Genomic DNA, 16,986 nt, shown 5'->3' on the forward strand with positions numbered 1-16,986 from the left:
CCAAAATTGTTCCGAATCCAAGCCGGTTTGTTGGTGAGGAGATCCTTAGCTGGCTATGATCAGTGGGTGGCCCCTACCTCATTCCGAAGATTGATGCCAAGTCACGCCCATGATGCGGCCACAGCCGGTCATCAGGGGTTTCATACGACATTAGAAATCTTAAGGGGGCTTTCATACTGGCCACACATGGGGCAGGACCTCGACCAATACTTGAAGGGGTGTCTTGTGTGTGCACAATTTCAGCCAACATCCCTCACAGACTGTGTGTCTCTCCAAAAGAGTGGGATGACACTGCTTTGGCCAGATTTACAAGTCAATTTTACTGGGCCCGTGATTCGCTCCTCTAGGGGGGAACAAGTACATGTTGACCGTGACATGCTTGTTCACTAAATGGGTGGAATATCTCCCAGCCCCAAATTGCAACGCAGAACCAGCAGCTGCCCTGATGATCAACCACATCTTCTCGCATTTTGGACGACCCCAAAGGATTGAGTCAGAACGAGGAAGCCACTTCACTAGTGAAGTGATGACAAAGATGTGGGAGATACTTGGGGTCAAAAGGAAACTACACATTGCCTACCAGCCAGCCTCTAGTGGTGGAGTTGAGAGATACAATAAGACAATTGTGAGCATATTAAAAAAGTTTGTGGCAGATTCTGGGCCAAGTTGGGACATCCAACTACCTCTTGTCCTGATGGCCATCAGATCTACCCCTTCTGCTGCAACAAAAATGTCCTTGATAAATGCCTCCACAACTCATGTGTATGTTGAGAATCTGAGAAAACACCTTCAACATGCTTTTGCCTATGCTCAGCGGAATCTAGAAAGATCTGCAGACAGTATGAAGACCCACTACAACCTTAAGACTACTAGAAAAGAATACCAAGTAGGTGACCGGGTCTACTTGTACAATTTCCAAAGGAACCAGGCCAGACAGCGCAAATTTCTTCCTAGCTGGCGGGGTCCCTTTAAAATTGCAGACAAAATCTCATCAGTCGCCTACAAAATCCGTATCCCCAAAGGCAGTTTGACAGAGGGGGAATATAAGTGGGTCCACATCAACCAACTATCCTAGGCATACTCTGCAGCAACTAGAGGATTCATCTGGAAACCCATAGGGGGACATTCCAGCTCCCTAGAAAATTCTGATTGTAAAAACCATTCCATCTGTTATAATCAGTAATAAGTATAAGCAGGAAAGATTGTCATTGATATGCCAAATGTATGCGTCTGCCCCACTACATGAATAGTGGTGGGGAAATGTCTACAAATATGATCTGTTTTGTCATCCTATATAGACTGAATCCATGGATCCTAAGAACCAAGGAGGACCACTCGGGGACCAGGAGGAAAGACCCAAGGGGCCCGGGGTATCGCTCCACACTTCCATCTGGAACCGGCGAGGAGAACCTGTCTATCCAGTACTGATGGGAGAAGCAGACACATTTTTCCACTTGGACCAAAAAGTAAAACTGAACATCCCAATTCTCCCGACTTCCCCTTGACGGGCGGTCAAAAGTCAAGTCGCGAGGGGGGGCTTTGTGCGCCAAAACCTAGGAAATTGCACTCCACAAAGCACAAAAAGATGACCGCCAAATCTATCATGCATGTTGTCAGGGGTGGAACGGAGAGCGCACTTCTGAAACATGTCATTGGGCTGCCCAACTATTGAAAATGGAGACTGCAAGAAAAGCAGTGCTTGCTGAAAGAAATCTGGAATCTTGTTTTTAAATCTTTTCTTGGTTGCTGAAAATACAGACTGGGTCCAAAAACACCCACAAACACCCAATCTTCCTGTTGGGTGTCACATGTTATTGAATTCAAGAAATCATTGTGAAATTGCAATATCCTGGAAAGCTGAATTGATCATCTAAACACCCACAGCAAAAGGTGCCTGCCTGTGAGGTCTGTCAAAATTTGGGCGCAGTACCAGTGGCTGCCTGAATGACTATTTCAAAAGCCTGGATTAAGACTGTAAACTTGTACCATTAAACTTCATGGTTTAGAGTCTGGAATCAGTCTTCTAGATGTTTGTTTTAAAATGGCAAGTTTATTTTAAACAAAGAAAAATGTAACAAAATGCCATTTAAAGTAAGGCAAAACTACAAACAACTTCCCCTACCGGGCCAGTCACGTCCCTTCTGCTCTCTAGACCAGGAACTCACATTCATGTGTTGATTAAGAGGGGAGGAGCAGTTGGGCTGCTCTGGGTAAGGACACAATAGACTTCCTCTCAGGCAAGGAGATGCTAATCAGGATGGATTGTAAAGGGCCTCTGCCAGAAAGAAAAGGGCCGAGATTGCTTCTGAGCTGCAAGCAGGAGATGGAGGAGGGGACAGACAACTTTTGTTGATCCACAATGGACAGAAAGTATATTTGTAAAAGTGACTGATAATTTACTGTGTATAATTGTAAAAAATATGGAAACCTCTGACTTTTGAATTTTTGGCTGTACATTTTAAGAGGAGCCAGAACTCTGTGCTATGTTCTGAGTAGTAACTGTAGAAATTGTGGTTTTATAGCAATTGTAATTATGTCCAAAGTATGAAACTTCACACACTTGTAACTCATAAAACCGCACCATCATGGTGACACTCTGTTTTCTCCTCCAATCAAGGGAGAGGGAAGATTCTAACCTATTGCCAACCTAGGGGGCGCGCTTAGGACAATCCAGCATACACACCCCTTTATCAAATGCATAAATAGAGACAGCTGAGGACTTAGAAACACACACAGATTCATTCACCCACAAACTGATTGCTGGAGGAGCACTTTGCGAGAGAACTTGACATCTTCCCTGCTCCAGACTCCAGGATCCTGGCAAGCAGAAAGGCCCATTTCTATAACTGAACCATTCTCAGCTAGGCCTCAAAATTCCAGAAACCAGAATTGACCCAGGTCATCTAAGGGGAACCATAGAACAGCCAGGATGTGCTATAACCGCTTGCCTGGCAAAGAATTATCTTCATGACCAACAAGGGCAGATTAAACCCAATCCTGTGCGGCGCTGTGCTGTGCTGTGACCAGAGAGCCATTGAGGATCCAGTACAGTTAGCTGTGAACAGAGCCATTGCCGACCAGTCCAGTCCGGGGTGCCCAGCAGCCTGTACCAGTCCAGTGTGCCCAGCAGAATTTCTGACCAGAATTCCTGACGGTTCTGTTCAAACCTATATAGTGAGTATCCTTAATATAGGACTGTCACTAGCCTATGTACTGTCCATACCAATCCCTATCTAAACCCATCCTCTATTATATTCAAAACTGCATTGTTAGAGAGGTCAGGCAATACAAAGATATTTCTATCTCATCCCTACTATCTTTCTTCTGTAATAATATTGTTAAACCGATCTTTGTGCTGATATATTTCATCTGGAGAAGGCAAGCGTCTCGGCAGGCAAAAACTTGATCCAGATCCTGGTCTGGTGGCTGTGCTGTCATGTAGTATTGCTTCTTCATAGTCCATCCCTAGTGTAAAGAAATCCTGGTTGTCTTTTAAAAGCGCATCCTTGTTTTCCAATTTGCCTCCATCTGAAAAAAACAACCTCCACGAAAACGTCCATAACGTTTTCAAATGTCATGCTAGAAACAAGTGTCTGCTTGTAGCTAACATCCTAAGCTTTCCAAAGAACCAAAAAACGCATCTTAAATCCTTACAGTTCTTCCGCGATCGCGTTTACTGCTCATGGAAAAGTTTGACGCGAATTTTCGTTTGGCAAAACTATAACGTGTAAAACAGCTTTTAATTGCACCCGATCTCAAAATTAAGTTTGCACATCGCTTATTAGTGTGAAATCATTGCTAGTGTTTGTCTGAATTTTAACAATTTCAGTGACTTAGCCCATTTTAGTGTTTTGCCTATTCCATTCAAAGCCAACTTTAAAACCATTTTGACAGTTTGCCAATCGGTTCTGTTTCTCTCTTGTGCTTGCTGGGGGGAAATTGGGATTGACAGTGTATTTGAATTCTGTATTCCCGAAACCTGTTCTCTCTCCTTCTGTCACGCTCACCTGATTCCCACGGAGGCGCAGGTCTGGCTTCGAGTGCTGATGCTTCTTCTATGGTGAAGCGCAGGGCTCTGAAGATGGACTCTCTGGCTCGCAGGAATATTCCCCTGTGCGTGAAAATGGAGTATTACCCACTGACGGAATAATGCTCAAGCCTCCCACTCCCTTCCAATCCCTCCACGATACCCTTCCTCGATTCCCTGTGAAGTCTCACCTTAGGGTCTGGAAGGATGAGTTCTCCATCCTGCTTCTGATGCAGGGGCGCGTTGAAACCCAGTTACTTCACTGGATTGAGGTTTGATGGGAGTTCAAATAAGCTTGACTATTCAGGTAAGGCGCTGTAAGAGTTCTGTAGCAAGTTCAAAAGTTCAAGCTTAATAATAATGTTCATTGTCTTATTGCAGCAAGCGCTAACGCTTATGTCTTTTTCCCCCTAGGGGCCGGGGTTCGGAATGCCAGAGATATGGCGCCAACCCGAAGTGAAACGTGCAGTTCCTGGAAATGACAGGTAAGTTCTGGATGAGCGTTTGGGTAATGTCTTTGCATTCGCTCATTCAATGTCTTTGTCTTTTTTCCCCATAGGGGCCGGGGTCCGGAATGCCAGGAAGCGGCAGGACCCGAAATGAAATGGGAATGACCCAGCAGGTAAGTCTTAGAAGGAAACTGAGCTTTTCCTATTCCCTTCCTTCTCTCACCTTGTGTTCTTGTCTTTTTCTCTCTAGGCTCTGGGAAGTGGCTGCGGATCCGGATGATCGCTGCTGAAGACGGAGGTGCCCAGGAAAGGTGAGTGAAATGCAGCGCTGCAGCGATCGAAGCGAAATGCTTTTTAAATTATGTCTTCCCTTTCAGGATTGTCGGAGTGATGTCTCCGTGATGCAGCTTTAGCAGGTAAGGTCTTCTTTCTCCCCAATTCTCTCTTAGCAGGTGACCCAGGATGCTGACAGGCGTGGCTGAAGTCCAGATGCAGGAGCTGACACGGTGAGCGTCCAGCTGCGAGGAGCAGAACAACGCGAAGCGTGGGTTGCTGATCGGGCATGGTTTAAATAGCTTTGGAAGAAGTTCCAGGTATGTATCCTTCCACCGATCAGGTATGTATCCTTCCCCGACCACACCCAGGGGAAAGTAGTCCCACAGGTAAAGTAGTTCCATTCAGGCCTCAAGAGGGCCTGGATGTAGCAGCATGGTCTGCATCAGGTAAGTGCACATTAAAACACTTGAACACTTGTCTAGCTTTATGAGCCTGGCGCCTAAGGCGCCAGGACAGGGGTCCAACATGAGCCTGGCGCCTGAGGCGCCAGGACTGTGTCCAAAGGGCCCCAGCTTGGGCCCGCTGGCACTTCCCTGGGGGGGGAATGATGCCTGCCTCTGGGGTTGCTGGGTCAGACCTGGCTCCTTAGAGGTAGGCATCATGACACCTTCTATCTCCCTACACTGCATATTGGGGGGTTGAGGGGTGTGCAGGGGGAAAGAGTAACCACATTGCCATTTGATTTGAACACACATTCACAAACGTATTATTGCTGTGCTGCATTGTTTTTGCTCATTATTACTCCTCGTGATTAAAGAGATTGCTTAGTGTGACATCACCCCATTGCTGATCATTGTATTCCCATTTAAAATAGTTTGGTTATATTGTGAATATATAAATAAATATTTTAACTTTGCAAACCAGCCTGATTCCTGGTTCAGTGTGACAGGGGGGGGGGCAAGAGGGAGGGGGATTCCAAGACAGGGGCGTGAGATTACCCAATACCCCACCATGACACCTTGAAATATAGCTGGAATTGGTAATTTTTGACAGTCTCTAGGGAGGCTGAAAAAAATAAAAAATAAAAATAAAAAAATAAGGGTTTCAGTTGTGCATTACACGCTAGGCATTGACTTAGGTGAAGTGCCAGATTGAAATCACTTACAACCCATAAAGGGTGGCCAGAGTGAGGGGAAGAAAGTGGGAGCAGGAGTGCCAAATGGGAAGGACCACAGTCTTGCTGATATTGAGGCAGAGATCATTGGAGGCAAACCAGTGCTGAATGGCAGATAAGCAATCAGGAATGATGGAGGAGGTAAGGAGAGGATCAGAGAGACATAACATTGGAAGTTAGGGGAGTAGGTGGAAATTAGGTGTGCAAGCGGGTCAAGACAGATGCCCTCCTAAGAACCCCACCCTGCCCTCTCACCAGATGTAAAGACTGCATTTACATCTGTGAACTGGTGCAAACGCAGTGTCATTTATACTGCCTGGACCTGTCTGTTACCTCTTTATACACATTTGCAGAGCCAACCTCTTTTTTTCTTTTCAAGCACCTAAACGCCTTGGGCCCGATTCATGGAATTGTTTGCACGTTTCAAAGTGACTTTGTGCTGCTGACACAAAGCCTGATTCATGGAACTGTGCAACGTGTATTTTTGCAGTGCAAAGTCAGTGCATAGTCACTTTTGCAGTACAAAATGACTTTGCATGGACTTTGCACAGTTCCATGAATCACGGTTTATGTCGGCAGAGCAAAGGCACTTTTCAGCAATGCAAAGGCACTTTGAAACGTGCAGAAAATTCCATGAATCGGGCCCCTTATCTTTTCTCTTATAGTCAGTCTTCCAACTGGATTATTGTACATCTCGCCTAGTTGGACATCCAGCATCTCACCTTACCCACCCCCATTCGCTCTGTCTGTAACTCTACCATTCGTCTTCTTTTCTCTCTCCCTTCCCACTCCTCTGTTACCTCTTCTCTTAGCCTCGTGTCCCTCTTGCTCTTTAATTCGCCACTGTCCTTTTATTTTCTCTGTATAGTATATACATGCAGTCATGGTCTTGACCTATTTTATCTCTCTTTTGGACGGACCAACCAATACCTCTCCTCACGTTCTCTTCACTCTAATCACTACAACACTGTTATCTTCCTAAACCTCCAGGTGGTGAATCCCACTTCCACGCTTTTTCTGTCGTTGCTCCTGAGCACTGCAACTTGCTTCCTCTATTTATCCAGTCTTCCACCTCTCTTTATATCGTCCCCTCTCTCCTCAACCCTCTTTTTCTCTCTCTCCTTTTGGAGTCATAAATTCCTCCTTATGCCTTGATTCCTTATGTATCCTTTTTGCATAATGTTTGGCCCAAGTGCTATATAAATCTCAATAAAATACAAACAATACAAATATGATCAAGTTGTAACATTTGTAAATATTCCAGCTCTTAAGCATGTTATATATGTATCTGTGATAATTGCATGATGGGGCCGTCCCGTCTTGCTGTCCACGTACTAAACCTGGTTAATGTGTTTGCCCTTGCATCTCATTTACTAATGTGAGGTTAGAAAGGAGCTATAAAAAGCAGTGTTTGTGCCGGAACGAGGATGGACTTTCTCCAGTTGATTGACAGACCCAGAGACGAAGAAGCACCTCAAACAACTCTCAGAAGGATATGAGTGGGTGGCAAAGGCTAGGAGTGATAATTAGTCAATCATCAAGGTACGAGTAAACAGGCAGCTGTTAACATCATGTTAAACAAAATCGCCATCACCTCACATCACCTTTGAAAATAACATGAAGATTGTGCTGAGCCAAAATGGTAGGACTCTTTACTGGAAGGGGAGATACCAGACAGTGAGTCAGAGGAATTTGTTGCAATATTGGGCCAGATGCGGACTTGCTTATGGACATCCTGGATATACATTGCTCAAGCAAATTCTCAGACTGGATGGAAGAGAAAAGGTGGGCCAGTATAACCATCTTAAATTTCTTTGGGGGCTTAGAAAGGTTGGCCCCCAAAGAATTATTTTTTTTTATAATATGATTATTATTATTATTATTATTATTTGCACCCGGGGGGAAGGGCCATTTGCCAATCAGATGGCTGGAACAGCGGGCGAGAATATACATTCTCCACCCGCTGGTCAACCACCCGAGGCCCTTCCCTGGGTGGCGACATTTCTTTTTCTTATATATTTAGGGATATATGTATGGGAGCTTCGGATCCCAGTTGCCGCCACAGAAATGGAAAAGGGACTGAGACGTGCCCTATGGCGGCAGCCATCTTGTTTATTTTTTTCCCCTTCCCTCGAGAGATTGACTGCGTATGTAGCCAATATCCCGAGGGTGAAAAAACAAAACGTGCACTCAGGATGAACCTCGGGGTGCGAATGGCTTTCACTCCCACAGCAGGGGTACAGATATGGCCTACCATGGCTCAGCTGGCGGGCCATTACCGGCAATGTCCAACCCCCACCTAGGGGGTGAAAGTCATAATATAGGTTAGTCAGAATGCCTGACCTCTCCTCCTTTTCTATATGTAAAAAAGCTGGAATCGAACCCACAGCCAATTTCCGATAGGGTAGCCAACACCGTTTTCTTCAAATGGAGTAATTTCTTTAACTTTTTCCTTCCTTAAGAAACATAGAGACAGCTGATACCCCTGGCCCACCACTTACAGGACCCAAGAACCCTTGGTGATGAACTTTCAAGCCTTCAATAAGATTGATATTCTGTACTCCGCTAGAATGCTGTGAGCCAGCGAGAGCAGGGCATAGTCACATAGCTGATGGGTAAAGAAGGAAAAAACGTGGACAAAACACCCATAATAAATTAGCCATGAAGGCAGTAGCTGACGTGTGCCACTCCCATATCCGCTTGTGAAAAAGCAATGGGGCTTGCAATGTTGACAGGTTGACTGGGACAGTTCAGCATCTCAATAAACTATTTTCTGAAATCCTGCTTCACAGAGTGCTTCCCACTCCCCCCCCCCCCCTGCCTGGGATGATATCATTATACATTTAGAGAAGAAAGAGGACGAGGTGTAGGTGTATGGACCATTTGTACAGCACTCAACACAAACTGTCTCCTGCCAATGAAATGTCAGTCTGCCATATCATGGTCTCCGGTTAAATTAGAGGTGGGTATATCAGGCAGAGCTTGGGCCAAGTGGTTGGCTTGTGTTTGACTCGAGACACTGCCTCACAAAAACTTGAACCAAGACCCACCTCTTTATGCTGCTATCCATTGAGCTTTTATTTTCTTATTGTCTGCTTGATGTCTGGGGAATTGGGGGGGGGGAAGAGAGAGAGAGAGAGAGAGAATATATGAATGAGAGAAGAGAGAGAGAGAGAGAGAGAGAGAGAATATATGAATGAGAGAATTTATTAGCCGTGTGACCGTGTTGTGTTTTTAGATTTGTTCTTGTCTATTTCTAAGGGAATTCAGGCTTGATTCCTCCTTTTCACGCGTGTAGCCTGGGGCTATAACAGAATGCTAGGAATGGGTGCCCTATTTTGAGGGAGATGAAAGGTAAGATACCTGGTAGGGTATCTCTTGTGTGACTGCTGGGGCATAGGGATGCTGGGCACCAAGTTCGTGGGTAAAGCAGGACACCAGGTAGGGGTCTTGTTTTGTGTGGGGCAGAGGAGAGGCAGGTGCCACAGATGGCAAAGAAATCACCCTGAGTGTCAAGGATGATTCAAGGGCTTTAATTAAAATGTGTGTGGGGCCTATGGCCGTCCCTCTCTCTTTCATCTTCTTTCAAACCTTCTCCCTTGCCCAAGTCTCCATAGCTCCTGATTAGTTCTACAGAGTGTTCACCCCTTCTGTTTATCAGCTGCTTAAAACTAAAGGTGTTCTCCCTGAAAGCAGACTCACTCCATCAGGGACGTGCTAACGTTCCCTACTCTCCCCACAGTTTAGTGTACTAATAGGGGAATTTGGGATGTTGTGTTTTACAGCTAGTCTGCAAGATTTACCTGGTTCCACTCACGTCCGCCTTAACCTCTTCCTTCTCCTCTATCTGTCGTCTCCCATAAACCTCCTGTCCCTCCGATGTTTCACTGCTCCACTCTTCTGTCTCCACCCTTTGATGTTAACAGTTTTTTTACTCCTACTTTATTACTCCTCCTTACTACTACTGTACCTCCCACATTACTACCTATTCTCCCACTCCTATTCCTCTGCCTCCCACTACTACTCCTACTCTCACTACTCCTTCTACTCTGACTCCTACTCTTTCAACTTCTCCCCCTTTCATTTCCTTTGATGTGACAGCTGTAAGACTCGTGCATAAACTCATTAATAGCCTTCTAGCCAATCTAAATGTGATTTGTAGGTGTCACTTTCTGCATGCTGGCAGCAGGCCTCCGTTTCCCCCGCCCCCTTTCCCCATGTAATGATAAAGGTAATGCACGTTTGTTTAGCCGCTGGATTGCAGAACCACAGGGGGTGTTTTTGCTCAACTCCTTTTCACCTTTCATTGGTCAGAATGTATGCAACTTTAGATATTTGTTAAGTACAGCTTTAACATATGTATAGACGATGTTTTTAACTGACTGTTTAATTATAGTATGTGCTTGCAATTATAGCATACTTTATCTGTACACCAAGATGAGAACGACATTTTATGAATAAAATGATGTCAATGTATAGGGTAAGGACAATTTCAATATGACATGTACATTTAATACGCATTATTTGTAGTGTAACATTTTGAACTGTTTCTAAAAACATGAAACATAAGGAAAAATGAACCCTAGAACCACCAAATTCTACATCATAGTGTCACTTTTCTTTTTACAACGTACATAGTTTAAACCAGGTTAATTTCTGGAAGATATAAAGTGATTTATGTAATTTATTAATTTGGGCTATTATGTGGCGCTTTTGCACCACCTATAAGCCGAAACTATTGCATTAGAATATAGATATGGAGAAATGGCATATGAAGAGGGACACATAGCTTGTAGGTGTTGTTTGGTTATTTGCCCACACATTGACTGCCCCAAGCCATGTTAATCCCTGTGGTCATGCCCGCCCAGTTCCTGGCCGTCCTTGCCCAAAACACTTCCTCATGGGACCTCTTTGAGCTCACTTTATTCAAGTCTTCCCAACCAACTTTGCTTTCGAAGTGCCTGCTAGTGTTTTCTAAAAGCAGTCTTCTGAGAGTTAATGACTTAATTGGAGTTGTAAACGCGCTACTGGTTTAATAAAAATGTCTTAACCAGGTCTGCCTTCAGCCACTCGATTTATAAGTGCTATGCGTGTTCGTCACAGAAGGCCTGTTAAACAAAGCCAACAGTTTTGGCTTGTGAATATGTATTAGTCATTTGCTAGACACTGTTATTAGATGCCCAGGTACTTGCACCATTTTGAACCTGCTACCATCCATAGACAGTTAATGCCACTACGGCAGTGCCTGGCAAGTGGCTATTCCATGAGTATACAACATCCCAAACTATTGGCATTGCCAATGCTTGTTTCACACTGTTGTGAGTTATGCGTGTGAATGTTTTATAATAGCTGATGATGGTTTATTTTTCGTATATAGAACTAATGCGAGACCAGGATTGTATGTCGATCTCAGTACAAAATAAATCCTACTGCATACACTGGGGAAAACTGTTCCCCACTTACACTGTCTACCCCTTAAAGTTGTCAGGTATAGAAATGCCACGGATGGGAGGAATAACATTAGGGGAGATTAATGCTGTGCCATGTCTGATTGTAAAATGACTTCTGGGGAAGAGCTGTCCGTATTCCAATGACAAGCATTAATATGAGTAGAATAGGTGTGTGATTGTTGAGCACCGTTGAGAAATGTCCGTCCCAGAAATCAGCTATCTTTTGACCAATGAGGATTTCGAACAACAGTACAAGGGCCGGTCTTGCCCACTCCCCGCCTCGCCCTGCAGCTGTACAAAGAACACATCTCACTTTCTGACTCTCTGAAGAGATGACAGACACAGATAAGCAGGAGCGGAGCCACTTTGGCAGGGCGCTTGCAACCGTACCGTCCGTGATGGCCGTGATGGCAGTGCCAACGCTGGCTGCCGCCCACCTCCATTATTCGCAACTCAAATGCTTTCAAGTAGGTTTAAAGGGCAAACAGATGACAAACTCCCCATACTCTCAAAGTAAACAGCCTTTGAGCCACCACGTGAGCTCAAGCTGCTTTCCTCAAAGAGGGGAAGACAGACCGGCCCTACCCCTGATCCACTTACAACAGTGTGGGAGCCGGACACGGGGCAGACGTGTTGAACCTACTCTGCAGGTACATTAACGTTTCCATGATAGCAGATGAGGACAGGCCTGTGGTGGGACAATGCCCCGATTACATGTGGCAATCTTCATCACTCCGAGTCCAGTAGCTCGAAGCTCTTGCTTCCTTCCTGTCTCAGTTAAAGACGCCCCGCCTGTCTACACTTGACTTTCCAGGTAGCCGAAGGGGTTTTCTGATGACTTAGCTTCCTTCCACTGAACGAGCTGCAGTTTCGTTTCCCCGTAAATAATCTCATTTGCATAGGGGAAGAGTGTCTGCTCTGCAGCCGGTCTGGACAGCTGAGAAGGCGGTGGGGCGGCACATGTGTTGATGAGTCTTATCCTCCGAATGCAGCTCTGTGCCAACGTCACGGTGATTGCTTCCAGAAACTACGAAAGGTGGTCCTCTCTCATCTCTTGCCTTCTCTGCTTATTAACTTATAAACATGGGTGTAATTTTACAGTGGAGACAAGGGTGCCGCCGAACCCCCACCTTTGTGGCTCAGCATTTTTCCCCACTCATTTGGCAGAGACCTCTTTCATTTAGAAGGCATGTCCCCCACAACATTTTCAGTAAAGTTACTCCACTGCTTGTAAATGTGATTGATAGCCTTATCATGGCGTAGACCGGCCCTGCGGAGGGGGTGGAGTGGAGAGAACAGAGTATTTTGCTCAGCACAAGGAGCAATGTAAAAGTTGCTCACTATAGTGACTAGAGTATGCCTGCTCCATATTTCCTTGCCTCCATACTTATGGGATGGCTGAATCACAGCAACAGGACCAGAGCCACTCTTTGAAGAACGAACCACTGCACCCCTGTGTCACACCCTATGCGAATGCCCGTACTTCCGGGTCTAACCACAACTGGGACTAACAGGCGGAAAGTACAGTGGGGAAGATGGGTGGGAATATGGAGTAAAGAGTAGACACAAGAGTGAGTAACTTTACCGCTTTCCTCCTTACTTATGGAAGGTGGTCCCAGCAGCTGCAGACTCTAGGATGTATGTAGAGGTCAGTTTGACCAAATTGTGCAAAGAGTTTACAGAACGAACAAGTAGGTGCCAACTGGTCGCTTTACAGATAACATCAATGGGTATCTGTCTTTGAAAGGCTACAAAAGCCTCATCAGCTCCAACTGCATTGGCATGTAGACCTTTATAAACTGGAATGTTCTCTGGCTTCTAAGACTCCACAATCTGGCAACCCATGATGGTCTGATGGCCTCTGTTATTCAGCCCAACAATACCACCTTGTCTTTGTGAAGCACTGTTCAAGGTCCTCTGGCTCAAAGCAAAGGCTGGTTGCTGACATTGCGTGCTGAAGTTACAGCCACTAGAAAAGCCTTCTGCCAGAAAACCAGGTGAAGATCATGGGCTCTTAGGGCTTATGAGCCAGAACCATCAAACCCACATTTAAATCCCATCTAAAATGGGGGTGTCCTGACTGGAGGATAGATGCAGAACAGGCCACCCAAGTGGTGCTTGACTACTAGATTTGTAGCTTAGAAAGACAGAACATGTTTTTGTAGGCTTCTAGTACTGCAGGATTCCACCTGAACACTGGGGGACATCAGGTGCAAGATAAATGACGGAACGTCCTTTAGAGAGCAGCTCAAGGGATTCATGCTTGCATTCAGAAAGCAAAGGGAGGAATTGAGCAAAATAATGCAATACTGGGATTTCTTTTTATAGAGCCTAATTGTTGCTTGAAGGATGTCAATAATTGCATGGCAGAAACCCATGGTTTGGGTCTCACTGTTCAACTAATGAAGCGAGGTATGAACAACTTTCTTATCTCTCAGCGAACACTGCAGGTCCAAATGTCTCGGCAGATGCCTTGAAGGAAAACGAGAGAGGGATATCAGCTTAGAGATCAAAGTCTTGCTGGCCATTGAGATGGTCCTAGATTGAGGAGGCAGTTCCTGGACAGGTTCAACCTGAAAAAGGACTCTGTGGATGGGAGGATACAAGGCGCAATCCATAAGCTAGCTCCAGCTGCGAGTCAGAGCATGGCCCAATTCCCTTGGGAGGCAAATCGCAGATTTTTGGAGCTATAGAGTGAAGAACATAGATGAACCTGGGGATATCCACACTCCCTGAGCAGCTGTCGCACCAGGTGAGGGTGCAGTTCCCACTTGTGATAATAGTGTAGAAGTCTGCTGAGGAAGTCCACCTTTGGACTCTGCACATCTGCCAGTTGAGCTGCCTGAACAGCAATTTCCTGCCTGCTGCATGGCCCTTTCCAAGTTTTCTATAGCCATATGATGCAAAGAAGGAGACTTGGACTCCCCTGCTTGTTCGTGTAAAACACAGCAGTTGTGCTATTGATAAGAATCAGAGCCATTGACTCCATACAGGATTTGAGGGTTGAACCTTGCTAATTGCTGTATAACACAGATATGATGCTCACTGTCCTGGAGAGACTAACCGCCATGACCTAGCAGTCTCCTGAAGACGGTATAACAGCCGAACAATGAAGAATCTGTTGCACTGATCTGGAACAGCAAGGGCACCGAAGATAGTCCCCACTGTCATGCTGCTCCTCACCAACCGCCACTGGAGGCCTTGTTTAATCATGTTAGGAATAGAAATGTGCATAGACTGAGGGCCTGACATCTGGTTTCATGTCTGGCTGGAGGAACAGCTAGCATTCATGATACCATGATGCCCAGCAGGCGCTGGAACTACTAACCTTGGTTTCAGTGTTGCTTTCCTTAGTGCCCATATCCGTTCAGCCATGGTAAAGACACAAGCCCTGGTGGTGTCCCAGATATAGCAAATGAAGATCCTACATTAGAGATGAGTTCCAACTGGATTACGTCAGAATGACTGACATGCAGTTTGAAAGGAATACCTTGCGGCATCTGGGGATCCACCCAGAAAGAAATCAAGGCAATCACGAGGGAGATGGAGACTCTTGTCCTAGAGCTCTCCTCTCATTATGACTGATAGCCTATCAGTGTGTATTCTGTGCGATAACCGTGGCAACTACTTCAAATGGTATATGTGTAACCGAAAATGCCAAATCATCTTTCTTGGAGATAATTTACCTGTGATATTTTGGGGGGGCAGTTAACTGATTCGGTGGAACAAGACACTAACAGACAGGTTGCAAATATCCACTCAGAAATTGGAGGCTCATGAAGTTTTCCACGGCTGATGAGAATTGTCAACTTGTTTTCCTGATTGCATTGACGTTGCTGAACCTCCCTCTGCCCCTCGCCTTTCTGCACCCTTATAATTTCTTCTGGAGGCGGGCCTATGGATTCACCAACCCTTCAATAATGGACGTTCCCACTGTGACTGCATTGAAGCTTCACTGGGGAATGAGATGCTCTACGAGAGCAGTCAATGGGAAGGTACAATGACTACATCTTTCCAAGTTGTTGGTAAGTCAAGCTGTACATACAAAAGTGAAGCTTTCAGAAGTCACGGGATTTCATGTTGATACAGCAGCACATTTTCAACATCTAGAATTCACCCAGGATCCCTCTCACAATAGATCTTCTCCTTTTTATTTTTTTTAATCACTTTTCTTAAGCCCAAACAAGACCTTCAAAGTCCACCAGGGAGACAAGATAAAACACAATACTAAACAGCTGAATAAACAAACTTCACCCTTAAAAATGTTGAGATAATGAAACATACTAAAAATAAGGACAGGTATGCACTGAAAATCAATTTCCCCACCAGGCAGGAGTTATAAGTGAAATCCCCAAAAGATTGGTCCTAGTCATAAAGAAGACTAAATATGTTTTCCAACCAGTAGAGAGTGCTATGTAGGCTCTTTTGCTTTTCTATTGTAAGGCACAATCTAAGACCGATATAAATAGTGTAATCCCTGTGGAGGGAACAGAGTGGCCATACCTGTCTGCTAGGCCTCCTGAAAGTGGCATGGATCAGCACCATTTCCGACATGTGCAGGGGGTTTTCCGACAAACCTGCCAATAGAAAGACATACATGATCAGCTGCCTGTCCTGTTCAGATGACCCCAGTGACTAAAATAGCCTTAGCAATACCTCTGGAGGTGACTCTCTATAGTAGAGCGCAATAATAAACCCCAGCCCACCACGGTCCAAGTGGGCGACATAATGGATGTCCACCATCCTACAACTGAAAGTGGTAATGTGTGCCCGTTACAACATATTTACTGAAATTGCATAAATGGGGTATATAAATACAATAAAGAGAGGCATCACTGTTATGAATCCACATTATTTGTATATTATATAACAAATAAGCAATATCAATGTGTTGAGCAAAAGAAAAACCTTTTAGGCAATGCAAATAAATAAGCAGTGAAATATTACAATAAATATCTTAAAGGGAAGTATAAAATAGTAATAATAGCGCCATGCTCTATGCAATAAATATGTCGATAAAAACATTGGCTAGTATAACAATGACATGAAAAAAGATATCAAAATAAATCATATCATGCAATATTTTGGATATTGGATGGATGTAATATATTAAGGTTACAAGAGGTAAAGGACGTATTATATACAAATAAAAGAGGCAGAAGCGCAAATTCTTCAGCAAAGCCAGCATCATTATCTAGCTAGTTTGAAGTAACAGCACTAAGTCAAGTATAAAATATGAGGAGATACGCGAAGAATCAGAATGGTAAGGATAAAGTAGTTAATCCATGTCAAGGACAATTGGATATTAAAACATTTTAGTTAATCATCAATAGAGTTACTGGAAACAGAACGGATATGGATGATGGATGGCCTGTAATTAATACATAGGTGCCATTTATTTTTAGGTTTTAATATTCGTGGGGACGATTTAGCGTTACACCTTTCCAGTCCATTAACATTACACATAAGGATATGTGTATTTTCCACACACTTTCTTGCTGCTCCACAATTATGTGTGAACAAAGTTCCACAATCACATGTGTTGGTGATCCAATTAGTTTTGTTTATCAGGGCATATCCTTCAGCGTTATTCATATATGTATGCTTGTG

General features: G+C 44.6%; 1 protein-coding gene across 2 annotated transcripts in view; it reads right to left on the minus strand.

Moving 5' to 3' along the window:
• Nucleotides 1-16,986, minus strand: part of LOC138447749 (sphingosine 1-phosphate receptor 2-like) — a 474,685-nt gene that overhangs the window by 204,226 nt on the left and 253,473 nt on the right. Inside the window, exon 2 of one of the 2 annotated variants that reach the window (XM_069604058.1) lies at nucleotides 15,880-15,953. The exons of the other annotated variant lie outside the window; for it this stretch is intronic. The gene's annotated coding sequence lies outside the window, so the exon portion shown is untranslated. The remainder of the gene's footprint in view (nucleotides 1-15,879; nucleotides 15,954-16,986) is intronic. 2 annotated transcript variants of the gene reach the window in all.

The sequence above is a fragment of the Ambystoma mexicanum genome, chromosome 3q, assembly GCF_040938575.1.
Source record: "Ambystoma mexicanum isolate Mex_15411 chromosome 3q, UKY_AmexF1_1, whole genome shotgun sequence".
In the NCBI taxonomy this organism is placed as follows: domain Eukaryota; kingdom Metazoa; phylum Chordata; class Amphibia; order Caudata; family Ambystomatidae; genus Ambystoma; species Ambystoma mexicanum.